Below are 13,793 nucleotides of genomic sequence, written 5' to 3' on the forward strand. Positions count from 1 at the left end.
ATTAATGTGATTTTCTAACCTCCCTGGGCTCTGTCCCACCTGGTGCTCAGAGTATTTGACCTCCTCATGAACACGAGTTTTCAGCATCCTCCCTTCCCTAACACACACACACACTCAAAAGCAGAAAAAACCCACTATCAAAGCCACGGGGATGTATCCACTAACCTTATTTAAACCTTTTATCTGCCCTGCCTCACTGGAAGGTGTGTGACAGGCAGCTGGGATTGCTTCAATCTGCTTACACAAAGCCGGGAGACAAAAGCACCCAAGAACATCGACTTGAGCAGCTCCATTTCAGGCTGTACATGAAGATTAAAGTATTATCATCAGCTTGAAAAATATCAGCCATGGCACGTTTTCATTTGTCTAAACAGCTATCCTCAGACTGTACTGCGATAGCACAGCCCTAAACCTGTTGCTTTCCAACGCTGGAAATAGCAATTAAGAATTTACGGTTTCCAGCTTTAAATAATTCCTGAGCAAGGTCAAGAGATGGCACAAGGGTCCCCTGATGAATTAAGAGGAGGGAGGCAGCTCCCGTTTCTCTTCTGAGCCTCTTTACCTGCTCCGGTATGGGATATTGCCTTTCCTGGGATGTCCTCTCCCTCCCAGCAGTGCTGGTGCAGGGATCTCTGGCCCAGGGAGAACACGCTCCATCTCCATCGATGTGACAGAACTGCCCACAGAGAACCTCCTGTTCTCGCAGGAGTGAGAAAAATATTTAATTCTTGCTTAGCACAAGGGTTGTAGCTTTTTGCCACCTACTGACACGTTGTGGGAACGGCTCATCCTGTGAATTCCTAAAGAAAGGCTTAATCACTTGCTGGCTCTGGCTGAGAGCACATTCAGCATCTGCTAAGTGGTCTGCAAAAATAAAAGAAAGAGTAAATACTCTACTTGGCACACTGACAGGAGGGCAATGTGTATTTGATCGGTTGTTCCTTGCTATAATTCCCTCCTTGCTCCATCCTTTGAGCACCTCGTTTCATCATTCCAGAGAGCAGGGACATGGCAGAAATCATGCATCACACTTGCAAAACAAAGCCTTGATTTCTTACCCTTCTATCTTCCCCCACTTTATCTATTCCCGGCCCCCGCCCCCCCCCCCCCCCCCCCCCCCCCCTTCATCTCCCTCTCAAAGCCCTGCCCGGCTCTTGCCTTTAACCCAAGGGACTTCCCTTCTTCCTTAGCTCTGTTGAAGGCTGGTGATCAATGGACAGAAGGTCCCTGCAGGACCCTGCTCATTGCTCAAGCTTAATTTAAATCTTGTTTTGATGCCTTCAGCAATGCTCAAAGCTAATAGTGCTAACACATTGCTCAGAGTGGACTTCAGCCTCTGTGAGGGAGCCAAGCGCACGTGTTCATGTCTCCTGCCAGAGATGCTGAACAAGGCATCGCCTCTGCAGCCGCAGTTCTGATGCAGCTCTTGTCCCCTCGCAGAGCTGCAAGGAAGCTCAGCTGACCTGACACCTCTCTGTCCTTACAAACACACTCACCCTTGGCCTCTCAGTGGCTCTTAACAGAAACAGGAGCCTTTACAAAGTGTCGTCTGTATTAAGAGATACCTGTGTCAGTCCTAGGAAGCCTTAAATCTGGGGAATCCTTCATCTGCTCAGAGCTTCTCTCATTTTGGTCCACGCAGCTTTTCTTCATGTTCACTCCCACCAGCGGTGTGCTTTGCCAGTGCACACTCGCAAAACTCTGTTGTGTTGCTGATCCAGCCTCCAATTTCCCTGTCCCTCCTAAGTCGCCCTGAGACGCAGCAGATACCCGTGCTGGCATTGGCTGGTAGTCCAGGCAGACTGTAAATGACCCGTTTAATTAAACCAGGTTTTATGCAGCACATGATTTAACATCCAAAATTACTTTGGTACTCAATTAAAATGCTAGATAACTGTTCTGGGAGAAAAGAGGAGCAAGAAAGTGCCAGCTTTGCAGTCACCCCTTGCAGAAACACACTTTTCATTAAACACTGAGAACTGAACACTTGCCTTTCACTGGTAGCCACTTGATCTCAGTTACAAACACCACCCAAAAGCAATCAAAGTGGCTCACAACTTATTCAGTACAGCAAAAAAGGGCTGAGCTTAAAAGCCAGGTGGTCCTTCTAGCTAACACACAAATCACCTCTGTCAGTTTAGCCGAGCTGACCTAAAAATACAGCTTTTTGCCACACAAAGCCTCCCTTCTGAGACTTGCTGGAGCTGATTTTTCTTACAGTGCTCCTCTGTCTGGAGGAGAAGCTACTGAAGCTTCATTTTGGTATGTCACACTACACGGGGACTGTGAGCCCATTACTGCTTCAGTGTGACGAGGACTGATAAAATAACACACTTAAAGCATTTTTAAGGTCAGATGGAGAATTAGCACACAGTGCTGACACAGTTCTGGATGTTTTTCCAAACTCAGTACTTAAAGAAGTAGATATTATTTTGAGCAAAATTAATTCTGTTCAAAATGTGTAAGGCCTGTGCAAAATGTATTTTTAAAATTGCATTTTTCCCTAAGAACTGGCCACTCTTAAAAAACCCCAAAAACCAACAACAAACCAAAGCAAAACAAGCTTAAGACCAGGGTTTTTGTTTGGGGTTTTCTCTTTTTGATTTATTGAAATCACCATTTTCAGCCACAAAGAGTTATTGTTGCTATTTTTGTAAAGTTAATCTGTAACAACAATCCAATCACTAAAATAATCACAAAAATGTGGAATAAACCATTGTGCTTAAGCTAGAGCAGAAAAAAAGACAAAAACTCAAGAAGTCCCTTCTATTTCTAAAACCAATTTTTGTAGTAACCCTTCCTTGCAACGTTTATTTTGAGTTCTCTCATTCCTAAGGCTCTCCAGGTCCACTTTGTGGGTGTGAGCAGGACTGGAAGTGGCCATAAAGCAAAAAAGATTAAAATCTGCCTGCAGACCCTGATTCTTTTTTTGCTGAAGGATTACCTGCCAAAACCAAATCACACCCCCCTTTTGAAGCTGAGGACGAGGAGCTGGGAACAGCCCATTGCCGCTCTGGGTTTTGATCACCACTTCCTTCATCCTTTGGGCACATCACGGTGCTCTGCCCTCATTTATTATTTTTTTGTTTTTCCTCCCTCCCATCTTTCAAAGAAGATGATACTTAATTAACTACCTGCAGGGATCTTGGGTGGCTTCGTTAATGTTCGGAAATTGCTTTAAAGGCAGCCAGCCTTGCACAGTTTCTAAGGACAAGGGGCTCCTCCCTTTCTGTTACACCCACACGCTGCTCTTGGCCCGGGGAGCCCACTCCGACCTCCCGCAGCATCGACTGGTCCTGCCAGGGCATTTGCAGCATCTCACACCGCGGCACTGACCCTTGCACGGTAAGCAGAGCACTTTTTCCATGCTTAAGCAACCAGATTTCCCATTGAGATCTAATACAGAGGGATGGCTTCAGGCACAGACAAAACAAGCCACCTCCTAGAGAAAGAGCACGATGGGGAGGCAAAGCCAACGTGGCCCTGCCGATGCTGGAGACCTGGACGATCTGGTGGCTCCAGCTCGAAAATTAGGGTATATGGGCTGGAGGCAGTCCTTGCCTTTTCTTCACCAGCCAGGTGCTCACTGCTCTGACTTACTTTCCCAGCTCTGCCCTGTGTTCTTCCTTTCTACCATCCCCTGGCAAAAGCCCTTGTCTAAGCCCCTGGTCTTTGGCGTATCAAACTTGAGGTTTTTCTCCATCTCACCTAATGGCCAGGAAAACAGCCAGGGGTGCAAATCCACAGTTAGGCTAAAGGCAAAGGGGAGCAGCTCTGCAGAGCTTGGGGAAACACTTCAATCTCTTTGGGGTTTTACTCCAAGACAGTGATACTGAGACACTGTTTCATCAGTTGCCTTCTTGCAACTTCCATCACCTCGGTACGGCAAAGGCTCGGGTGAATGCGCGCACCAGCTTCTGCCGATGGGAGGTCTCTAACGATGTGCAAGAGCAGGGATGAGCTTTATGGCCTCGTGGGAGCACCTGGCTTGTAGGGGTGATGGTGGCCCTGCTGGGTCTGTTGGTCTGTGAAGGTGGCAGAGGGCTTCCCTTCTAGTAAAGCAGAAGAGCCTATGGTTTTGCAGCTGTAGGGTCAGATGTTTGGTGCCCACTCTGTAGGACTGTGGCCTCTACAGAAAGATGTCACTTCTGGACAAGGGACTTGAAGGACCCGGGACACCGCCAGTGTGATGCATCTTCACTTACCATGGGGAAACAGATGTTCAGCTGCACGTAACACAAGGTTAGCCACAATCTTCGCTCTTTTGATGCAATGCACTGATGAGTTTTCTGATCCAGGTGTTTAAATTATAGAAGCCTGGTCCTCATCTGTGTAAGAAAGAAAAAAATAATTACAAACCACTAAACAACAACAACAACAAAATCTCATTAAAAAGCCACCCAGACAAGGCTACTAAGTATCTGTCTGGGTTGGAATTAGGTAGCTGCAAAGAGCGAAAAGGCTTTTGTTTATCATCAAGAAAAGTCATGTAAGTGGTTATGATGTGGAAATAGTTAGAACAAATCAGGTCTTACCTCTTCATTTCCCAGGTTTCAAGTGCTCAGATTCTGTAACTGATGTTCTGTTAAGCACAATAAGACCTGCCATTGTGCTCACACCAGGAACTGGAGAGGGGTGCCAAGATCTGGAGCAGCAAGTGAATCCACGCTAACAGAAATCTTCAAAGAAAATCATTACTCTTAACCCAGGTGTGTTCAGATTTAGGCCTTGTACTGAGAAAATGACACCTGCCTATAGCAACCCTACCTATTTGTTTTTTCTTGTTTGTACAGAATGAAGTCCTTTGCCTCTGGGGTTCATGGGCCAGGTGGTCGTTAAAGGCTGTTTTTGAAACAGTAGCGTTTTTGCAAAGAAGGTTTCACACAACTGGGGAGAAGGGCATTATAAAATTTGGCTCAATGTACCACAGTTCTTCTAATCAGATGGCTTTCGTCATAAGAAAAATAATGAACTGCTTTTAAGGTATTGTTTTCCCTGAAGTTACTTCCCTTCAGCAGCGGATTTTGCCAACCATATGCAGATTCCCCTATTAGACAACACTGGTGAGTCAGGTATGAAGTCAAGTCTTACCCTGCTCAGTGCTGGGCCTTCCACTTATGTGGGGCTGCCTCCAGTGACTGCTGCCAGCTCCCTGGGCCCATGGTTATCATCTTCTGGCCGCTCCCGAATGGCCTGCTTTGATGTCCAAGTGTAATACGATGCAGCGATGCTGGTTTCATTGATTAGCACACAAATCACACCCAGAGACTGGGTGCTTCCTGCCCTTCATCATCCACTTGGTGCATTTCAAAGAGCCCAAGAAAGATGACTTTTTTTTAAAAAAGACAAATTAAAAGATCCCAGACAGAAAAATAAAACAAACCACCGCCCCCAAACACCCAAACACCATCATCTCAGGTTTTCTGCCTATGAGTTACTCACAGCACAGAAAGCACCACCACCTTCCTGTTGTCACGAGAAGGTGTTACATTGGTGACCAGACAAATAAATGCACATGAAGCTCCTAACCTTGAGGAGAAATGTCCTTACTTTCAGAGGACAGCCAGTAACGCAACACCTGGAGAAGCAAGTGCATTACCCACACAGTTAAAGCCTGTTAACGTGAAACCCAGCCTTTTCTCCCAGATAGCTATCTCGGGTTAAATGTGCTGGAAGATGAGGAGAGCAGAGCCTGGTTTGAAAGAACCGCATGGGCTTTTCCCCCCGTCCCCCGAGGTGACATTATCAGAGGCTGCTCAGCTTCTGCCCAGGTTCCCAACCTGCAATGCCTTCTGCTGCAGTGATACATTTCCTAAAGGTTGGAGAGTTGTAGCTCCTCAGTCATTCATAGCCAACCTATTTCTCCCCATGGTGGTTTTTCAGAAATACATGGACTTGGACTCAAGTTCCCTCCACGGGCCTCTTGAGGGACTTTATGTCCTGGTTTCAGCTGGGACAGAGTTCATTTTCTCCCTAGTTGCTGGTACAGTGCTATGTTTTGGATTTAGTATGAGAATGATGTTGATAACACGCTGATGTTTTAGTCCTTGCCCAGTAGTGCTTACTCTAAGTCAAGGACTTTTCCATCTCCCACACTCTGCCAGTGAGCAGGGTCACAAGAAGCTGGGAGGGAGCAGAGCCAGGACAGCTGACCCAAACTACCCAAAGGGACATTCCATACCATAGACCATCATGCCTGGCATATAAACTGGGGGTGGGGGGGTGGCCAGGAGGCGCTGATCGCTGCTGGGGGACTGGCTGGGCATGGGTCAGTGGGAGGTGGGCATTGTGCATTACTTGTCTTGGGTTTTATTTCTCTCTTCTTATTTTGTCTCCATTTCATTATTAATATATAATTATTATATTTCAATTATTAAACTGGTCTTATCAGTAAAGTTGTGGCCTTTGTGAAGGCTCTGAGGAGCAAGCTCTGAGCATCTGTCTCCCTGCGATGCACTGGAGCAGACGCAGCTGGCTCAGGGGGATGCAGCCCACAGCTCTGGCAGTGGCTGCTCCTACCTGAAGGAGAAGGGGCTCTTGAACAGATTTTCATTATTTTTTCCCCATCTCAGTGACTGGCCAGAACCAGACAATAACCCCAAAAGCATTCTTAAGAAAGAAAAAGCTTTACTAAAAGGAGACAAGGGAGTTTTCAAACAGCAAATAGGATTTATAATTTCAGGTTTCCTTGGTAAAGCTTAATCTTATTTACCAAGAAGGATTTGGCAGGTGTAATTAATTCCCTGCTCTTAAACATGAAAACACTTACCTGCCTGCTTACACCACCCCGGAGTAAGCTCAGCTCTCTGTGTCAGAGCGCCCAGAGCATGCCTGTACGAGAAGGATGTGATCCTTCTCTGGGCACATGCATGTCAGGGCAGGGGACATGCTAGACACAGAACTTGGGAGCAACTTCTTGAGAAGTCCCTCTGCCTTCCTGCTCCTCTGGGGGGATTATCCCTCCCACCTCATGCTGAGGGAAGCAAGGTTAACGAGAGGGGGCTGGAAACCCAGAGGCTGAAGGGCAGGTGTTTTTGTTCCTAGAGGAGATGTACACAAGAGCAGGGTTTAATCTGGGTTTAAAATCTGGGTTATTTTATAACAGGGTTGGAAGCTACTCAATGGGAACACACCCAGGGAGGGCAGGCAGCGCTGCCAGCATTCAGCTGAGAGCTGAACCGTCTCCGGGGGGAGTTACTTGTGATGGCTGAGCTGCTCTCTTGGCTCATCACAGCTGGTACACAGAGGTCCACCTTGCCTTCCTTTGCTCCCAGCCTTTCCTCCACTAGCTGAACCTTTCCAGGAGCAGGTTGAGTTCACTAACCTGGCAGAAATATATTACAAGCCGTATATCCTTGCCAAGGCATACAATCGTCTGAGGAGGGCACACGCCTGGTCTGTAGGCAGGACTGCTTTTTCACCCTCTTTCTGTTTTTCTATAGGGTCTGGTAGCCTGTTCTGCAGCAAGAGATCAAATTTTTTTGGTTAGTCTTCCTCATGTCCACCCTCGACCCATTCAATTTTCTCCTTCTGGCCACACACAGCCCCTCAGGTGACTTAAATGTTGCCCTTTCTAATTTCCCATCGCTGCCGCCTTCTTCCCCTCATCACTCTCCAGCACCATGCCTTTTCCCCACCCCTGCAGGATAATTTGAGGGGTGGGTAACCAAGAACTTACTGTCAAGGAAGAATCTGTTTAACCAGGTTTGGTTAACCCTAGTGTGTTAAGCACATGAAAATATGGGACTTACGTGTCCTTGCCTTCCATCCTCTGCCCTGTGGTACCGCTTTATCCACCAACACAGCCTTGCCTACCTGCTTTTCCTCTTATTTCCCGATTAAAAACCAAGCAGAGAGATTAGACCTGTGTATCCCAACCTTCTCTTGCCTCATTTCTATGTAAAACTCTTATCAGACAAACCAGCAAGCCCAAACCGCTGCTGCTGCAGATTACTCACCGAACACATACAGGCTGGATCGTGCAGGCAGCAGCGGAGCAGACTCCCAGCAGAATCCAGACACACCGCAGATACTCCAGATCTTCAGAAAACAGCCTGGTAATACTTGTCAAACTAGATAAGAGCAGTGTGGGGCACAGCTGTAGGAGCCAGCAGCCTGTAAAGCAGTTAGAAGCTTTACAGAGCCTTTCACAAGGTGGGGGGAAATCTTGAACTGAGATACATTTTGTCTTTAAAAGGTACCCAGACATTAACATGGAGCAAAACCTGTTTACTCTGAACAAAATGTTTCTCTTGAAAAGACAAATCCTTTGTACCGGGTCCATATCCTGAGATTTTTGAGTGACCATCGTGAATCCAGAGCAAGGACATGGGAAAGTCTGAAGCCCCCCAGCACCGTATTCAGGTGTTCACAGCCAAACTGATGCTGGTGTGCTTGTGGTCAAAGGAGTCAAACAAGCCTAAATCAACCAAATTAAACATGTAAGCCTGTGACAAACAACAGTTTAAAAATTCACTCATACATCTGCAGTAAGCCAAGCAGTCAGAGACCAGCAAACACATAGCGCTTTGTCTGAGAAATGCAACTTTCCCTTAGCCTCTAAATTTAAAAAACAAAACAAACAAACAAAAAAAACCTTCCTATTCATTTCCAAGCAAGTTGTGCTGGTCTACGGAAAACTGGGCTGTGAGCACCATTTAAATCATGCATAGCCTGAGGTTTAGGAAAGGGGGTTTTAGCTTTCATTCACTGCGTAAAGCCAGGCGTGTGCAGGGGTAAGATGGCCTGGGTTTAGTGCAGCACCACGGTTTTACGCAGATTTTTGCGTATGAAATTCAGCTTGCCAAACGTACTAGGAGACCAGCAGATTTCTAAAGGAGATTTGACTTCCCATGAAGAGGATCTGCACATTTATCCACACTTGATACTTGTATGGTGAAAATAACCCACCAAACTCCCCTTTTTATTCACCTTCATACGCTTCTTCATGCTGCCTTTTGAAACCAACCCTATTCCCTATACCTGCGTCAATGCCTTCGCTGCCCAGGTCTGCAGGCACCTCAGTGAAACTTCTTGCTGGCCAACACAAGAAATGGGGCAAATGGCCAATACCCAGCTGTACAATTGCAGCTGTAGTTTCATGGCCAGGAAGTCCTTCTGCCGTCAGTGCTGGGTAAGGGGGAGCAGCACCCCAAAGCAGGATTACAGCCAGGTAGGCTGTGGGGGCAGCAGGGCCTTAGAAGGGCTAACTAAAGCTGTTGCCAGTTCCAGAAAGGTTTCAGAGAGCTGCCCAGGCTCAGACAGCACTTGATGTAGCTTCTATTTCAGGTGACCACTAAAGGATGGTTTGCTGTGTTACTGTTTTGTTAGCAAGAACTTACCGTCGTTCTTCATTTTTTGCTGAAGTCCTAATTTTAAAGAAAAACTTGGTTTGTTTGGTGAAGTGAGGCGGTCTAAACCTCAAGCCTCATCTGAGTCACAGGAGTCAGAGGCCCCATCCTGTGTCAGGACCAGCTTTAAGGATTAATCCCTGTAGCTGCACAAAGTCCCCAGCAAAACCAGCTTTGGCACAGGTCCATGAGATCAGGCTTCTGTAACGACTAAGCACCAAACCAAATCCTTGCTTTCTGTTTCTTCCATGCGTTTCCCCCACCAACATATGACCCGGTGTTCTAAGCAAGCTAACGCTAGCTGAAGACATTCTTTCTTGCACAGAGAGAAGAACAGTGCGGAGGATGAAAATTGCAGGTTTCCTGAGGATACACACCCACAGTGTATCCCAAGCCTCCTGTACGTACAAGACTCAGACAATCCACATCCTCCAAGGCATGACAGCGCTCACCACCGAAGCAGCAGCAGTTCTGATCTCCAGAATTCATGTATCCAAAGGATGCCAGCGCACCCAGACTCTCCTGCCTCAGTTTCTTCTTCTTCTCCCTGGGGAGCGCAGCTCTCTGGTAACCTGTCCTAGAGCTGTTGTCCAATGCTGACCACATCTAAGTGAACACACAACCATGCTCTTTGCTCACGGATGAGGTGGGGTGGGCGCGCTGCCTTGCCTGCAGGAATGCAGTCCCCGCACAGCGGCAGCAAGAGCTTCCCAAAGCACGGCAACACGGCAGGGAATGCTGCAGGAGCAGCTCGGTGTACAACAGCCCCAGCAATACTGCTAGATTTCTGATGCACACTAACAGAAGATAGTTTCGAGGCTGGATACAATCGGAAGAAACCTCAGAAAATTATCTTTGATTTTCAAGGATCAGAAATTTGCAGCTTAAAGAAATTTAAATCCCCCTGGAAAATATTTACCAAAGAAAACTTACAATACTATATTCTTTCAATGTTAAAACAGGTTGAAAACCAAAAGTCTACAAAGCTCAAACAGGAGTGGCAGAGGGATGAAGTTGGCAAAAGATCTTTAAAAAGATATTTTTAAAATGTTTTTCCAAATCTTTGATTTTTATTTCCATGCTTGGAAGAATTTACTAATGAGCAAAAAACAGGAGCAGTAATTTCCAGGATCTGTGAAAGAAAAAGGGTTCTTTCTGTAGGTTTCAAAATGTTCCTGAGATTTTGACACTGGAAAAGTGTTCAGAGCGCACTTCTTCCAAAGGACTTTCCAAGAACACATAGTTTACTGCCCAATAATAGCACAGAGCATTACCACATTCCTATTAAGAGATAGACAATCCATTTCTACACAGACAGAGCCAAAACATAGAAGTTTTACATCTCAGTAAATGTATTTTTGGCATATTTTCATAAAGGTACAGAGGATTGAGTATACTGAGACTATACAGCAGTCTCTTTAACTTTGCCCATTGCAAGGTAGCACCTATACAGATGCCTTCTACATATTGCATTTGTCAGCTTATGCATGAAACTGTCCAAGCGATTGTTGGTTCATTGACAGCCCAGAGATGGCCAGCTTTTCAATTTTCATTTCAATAAACCAAAAAACCCCAAGGAGAACACTTTCTCTTTTTAATCATACACAGCCCTGTTTTCTGTAATGAAGAACTTCTTTTCCAGCCCCAAGAGAGCAATTTTTTGAATGTCACTTTCCGATAGCAAGATAAAAATCTCTATTTGCAGAAAAGGACTCCGACTGTCATTTGCAGCTTGAACCATTTCCCAATTTATTTACTTTTTTAAGGCTGTTTACAATTTCAGACAGCCCAGCTCACTCATCCCCATCAAGCTTGGTTTAGAGCTGCAAAAACGCACTCTGTGCCAGCAGCAAGAGAGACTCTGGACCTAAGGCAACCAAAAGGCTTCTGGATCGAGTCATCTGTGTAAAATACAGGGAAGGGGAAAAAAAATTTAAAACAAGTATCACATTTTCTGGGGAACTGTATCACTGAACAGGCAGCACTAGCTACGTATGGTGCAAGCCCTTAATTAGGCAAAGGCAGCTTTACACACCTGAAATTACCATTCATTCCCTGGAAAGGTGCTGGACCCTCAGACCAGCGTATCGCTGCTTGGAGAAGGGAGAGGAGAAAGGACATCCTTCATTTGGCTGAAGAGCAGCTGGCTTTCTTCTTAATATAATTAGCTCCTCCAGCAAGCCCTTATGCTTTCAGTCAGTGAGGCTGAAGCACACAGCACAATTCAGAAGTGACACATCAACCACTTTCATGAAACTCAGAGGGCTCATTTGTTTGTTCTTTCCAACGCTAAACGCTAATTTTGATTTAGACTAAGAACCTTTCCCAGTGCAACCATCCCTTGGGAGGGGGCCGTGGCAACACGAGAGTTTTCAATTAGTTATCTGCTCTAAATTACTCATGGAAAGGAGTGCGTTCACAGGGACAGAACATGTATTTTCAAAGTCCTGTCTGGGTGGGGGCTGCACAGCTAACAGTCTTGTCCCTCTCCTTTATAGTATCAGTAATAACTCTAGCTTTGCGTAAACCTTTCTTATTTTAGCAAAGCTGCTCAGTCACCTACTTTTTCAACCTTCATCTTTATTGGCATTCTACAAACAGAAAAGGAAGCAGCAGGTGGCATCCTATTGTAAACAGAAAGAAGAAAGTAGAAACCACTTACTATGAAGCTGCCATATCACATCAGTAGCCACTACCTCCTCTTCATCAGCTTCTCCCACTCTCCAGCAGCTGGAGAGATGCAATCACTTCTGAAATTATTTTTCCTGTTTTTTTTTTTTTTTTTTTTTTTTTTTAAGAAAACTCTAAAACTCAAGGCATTGGCTGGTATAAAAAAATGGGAAAAACATCTATCAGAAAAGTTAAAAAAACATTTTGGAAAACTTTGTTGTTCTTTGGATTAAGTTTTGATTTCTGGAGAATTTCTGAGGTCCAAAAGGGAACTTCTTGTTGATGTAGAGGTAGAATTTAAATCTGTATCTCAGACCTGGAGATTAGTGTTCCAGCTACCTGCAAGAATGGCTAAAAACCTGGAGAATCATTCGTTCTCCATCCCTACTTAAAGGAAGTAAAATAATGCGATTTAACACACCCCCCAGGGAACTTAAAATTTCTGAAAAAGTTGTATTAAAATTTTTCAGTATGTTGTTCCGACTCCTCAGGTCTTTTAAAACCAGGAAAATATCATTATTTCCTACTCAATCACCTAAACATCAAGGAATAATCAACCTAAGACCTGTGTGTAACACAAACATACACGACGAAAGCATGCAGTGACCTGCCCTCGAGCTTTGGTAGAGAACTGTGCAGACCATAAACCACACACTGGATTCGACCATTTTCCTGTCTTACGTAGCTGAAGAAAGATCAATAGGCATTGCTGGCAGGGAGACTAAGGAGATGTTTCTTTTATTTAGCTGTGTTTTCCAAATGGTAACAGATGTTCAGTGAAGGAAGTAAGAAAACAATTGTATTTCAGCAATGGATCACCCCAAACGCAATCCTAGCAAGGTGCAAGAACTGATCATCATTTAACGAGGCACGTTAGAAAAATCCAAGGTCAGGAAGCACTTCTTAGTTGTAACAGGGTACTGCAACTTATCTCGGACCGTGCAGGAGGAAAGACCCCTGGCCTGGTAGGAAAATGCATAGAAAAGTCGATTTATCCCCAGGGCAGCTTTCCCGACACTGCACTGAAGCACAGGAATATTACAGAACAAAAGCACTGCTTCTACAGAGCTCCAGATACAAAGGCTACAAATCAAGAGCCTTTTCTGCCTCTAAGGCCTGCGAAGTTGGAAAGCAGCCTCTGTGAGCTGCCTGTGGTAGCATCGCTCTGTCCTACACTCGTACCCTGGCTCAGACCCAAGAGCCCATACAGTCCAGTTGCTGAAGTACTGGCTCCAAAATAGGAACACGGGAAGAGTTGCCACAAGGAGATGTCTTGGGAAAAGGACGGATGGGGCAAGTATACACAGCAGGTGATGTTTCACTCGGTGGTCTCCCAGCTGTTGAGGCATTTTCAGCTCTGGAAGCTTCCTGAGTCTCATATGGTTTGTACACTTAGCACCCCTGAACAGATCCCTCTTTCAAGCGTTTGCTCAGTCTCCCCTTGAATCCACAGAAACTGCAGGCATCCGCAACTGCCTCTGCAGAGGGCTCACACAGACCTCACTGAAGGGGGTCTGTCCTCCTGTGGAGGACATCAAGTTAAGAAGATCAATACCTTACCTATTCTACACTCTTTTGAATTTCACTTTTTTACCTTACCACCCTTAAGCATCACAATGAACAGCAATGATCAAGAGTAAAGTGTAGTCATAGTCCCACCCTCCCCACAGGGGGCCAGACAGCAGTAGAAGGGTAAAAGCCTCCACTTCTTTACCAAAAACCTTTCTGCATAGAGACATTTCTCTTTTCCCTGTACAAGTCATAGCACAGGAT

This window comes from Falco rusticolus, chromosome 7 (assembly GCF_015220075.1).
Source record: "Falco rusticolus isolate bFalRus1 chromosome 7, bFalRus1.pri, whole genome shotgun sequence".
In the NCBI taxonomy this organism is placed as follows: domain Eukaryota; kingdom Metazoa; phylum Chordata; class Aves; order Falconiformes; family Falconidae; genus Falco; species Falco rusticolus.